Source organism: Physcomitrium patens, chromosome 20, assembly GCF_059467195.1.
Source record: "Physcomitrium patens ecotype Gransden chromosome 20, ASM5946719v1, whole genome shotgun sequence".
Taxonomy (NCBI): domain Eukaryota; kingdom Viridiplantae; phylum Streptophyta; class Bryopsida; order Funariales; family Funariaceae; genus Physcomitrium; species Physcomitrium patens.
The window spans coordinates 1222501-1225000 of NC_143429.1; positions in this window are offsets into that span (position 1 = coordinate 1222501).

Below are 2500 nucleotides of genomic sequence, written 5' to 3' on the forward strand. Positions count from 1 at the left end.
GCCACAAAAAAATGGATCTCCGACATCACACAACCCGACACACCTAAGTTTCGCGAGGCTCGGCCCCTCTTCCCCTTCGGATGTCCCCCTTCGGTACACCACCACATCATGCCATCCAGTCTGGAGCGTCGCCGACTCCCGTTGGCCAAGGTAGGGCCAACACAAGAGTAGCGGACGAACCAGTCATCTGGTCTTACCGGAGAAAGGGAGAGGTAGACTGCCACCACCAAACCCCACCCAAGCACACACCAGGCAGCAAAAAGCCATCATCCTAAAAGATGGTCCCACTTCACAAGACGAGGAGGTTCCCCGTCCTTCATTCCAACCCCAGGTGAGAACACACACACCCTTCTTTGCGATGGATAAAAGGCAAAAAGAGAGGGCAAAAAGCCAACGGCAAATTCCAACCAGACCCCCAGAGGCACACACCACAAAAAGTGAAGCCAGAGAGAGCCAGACAAAGAGAAGGATAGAGAGAGAGGGAGAGTTAGACCCCCGGAAGAGAATCATAGGTGCTGCGGCCTTTTTCGGGAATGTGACCAGGAAAGAGAGAAACCGACGAGGCCGATACACACATTAAAAAATGAAAAAGTAACCATCACCGCGAAGGATTTTCCTCAAAAGACAAATCAGCAAGAAGTATGTCCAATCCTGGGGCCCATCGCCCCTCCAAATTAATGGAGGGGTCGGATAGAAATTTATAGAAATGTTACTTTTGTGAAACCCCTAGCCGACGAGAGAACTCTCACCGGTTTCGAAGTTCCATTTTCACATTCCGACCTGGGATGTTATGACTCCTCGGCCCACACTGCGAACGCGTCCCACACCCCCTCCAAGTTTATCAGGAATTTCACCTGAGCTTGCAATAGAGATCGAGCGCGGTGGCGGTCACAGTGGTGGTCGACCAGGCGGAGCTTGAACGGCCTCGGCAAACACTTCTCCCCACCCTCCCAAATGAATGAGAGAATGGCTTGACAATACCGAGGCCATCGCCCCCCGCCAAAAATGGTTACTAGCTCTTGGGACTCGCTGCGACGTTACGCGTATCGGCACAAGACCAACCCTCTTTTTCCAGTCGCCCGCGCACCAAAAAAAATTTTGGCAGCGGGACTCACAATCCTTGACAGCCAGCTCACCATATAATACTCGGCGACCCTCCGCGGGACCTCCTCAGAGGGTCGCGTCGCCGGGAAACTAACCCCCACTCCTCACTGATCCAAGGTAACACGCCAGAAGTATCCAGGTAACCCCAGTAGTATCCAGGTATCCCCCTGCGAACGTCGGTACTGGGCTCAAAGAAGGCAGCGAGCAGTCGGGACCCGTAGGCACCGAGCAACCGTCACCCCCTCACGACTTTTCCCGAGACGCTTCAGAGGAACCCTTCCCCACATAGTACTCTCTGTGGGATTCGGCAGGCCCCCCCGTCCTACTGCACTAAGGAAGTTCCGAGACACACTTTTTTTTGTGGAAGACCACCCACCCTCCCTGTCCTGCCTGCTATCCCCGCCGCGACTCCTGGTCCCGGCCCTCCTCCCCGACTTCCTCCTTGTCCCGCTGCGAGTCCCGGACCTCCTCCCCACTACCTACTCCCGCCGCGAGTCCCAGTCCCGGCCTTCCTCCTCCTCCTCCTCTTCCCTAGTCCCGGCGCGAGTCCCGGACCTCCTCCCCCACTTCCTAGTCCCGTCGCGAGTCCCGGACCTCCTCCCCCTCTTCCTAGTCCCGGCGCGAGTCCCGGACCTCCTCCTTCTCTTCCTTGTCCTGCCGCGAGTCCCAGTCCCGTCGCGAGTCCCGGACTTCCTCCTTCTCTTCCTTGTCCCGCCGCGACTCCCTAGTCCCGTGGCGAGTCCCGGACTTCCTCCTCCTCTTCCTTGTCCCGCCGCGACTCCCTAGTCCCGTGCGCGAGTCCCGGACTTCCTCCTCCTCTTCCTTGTCCCGCCGCGACTCCCTAGTCCCGGCGCGAGTCCCAGTCCCGTCGCGAGTCCCGGACTTCCTCCTCCTCTTCCTTGTCCCGCCGCGACTCCCTAGTCCCGGCGCGAGTCCCAGTCCCGTCGCGAGTCCCGGACTTCCTCCTCCTCTTCCTTGTCCCGCCGCGACTCCCTAGTCCCGGCGCGAGTCCCAGTCCCGTCGCGAGTCCCGGACTTCCTCCTCCTCTTCCTTGTCCCGCCGCGACTCCCTAGTCCCGGCGCGAGTCCCAGTCCCGTCGCGAGTCCCGGACTTCCTCCTCCTCTTCCTTGTCCCGCCGCGACTCCCTAGTCCCGGCGCGAGTCCCAGTCCCGTCGCGAGTCCCGGACTTCCTCCTCCTCTTCCTTGTCCCGCCGCGAGTCCCGACCTCTTGTCCCGCTCCCTTGCCCAAGTCCCGACTCCTGGCTGTCTCGACTCCTCGTTGGCCGCCCAGTCTTCCGCATAGGTGGAAATAAATAAATAAATCATTTTTTAAAAAATCAATTTTAAAATTAACTCCCTGTCTCGACTCCTTGCTGGCCGCCCAGTCTTGCGCCTA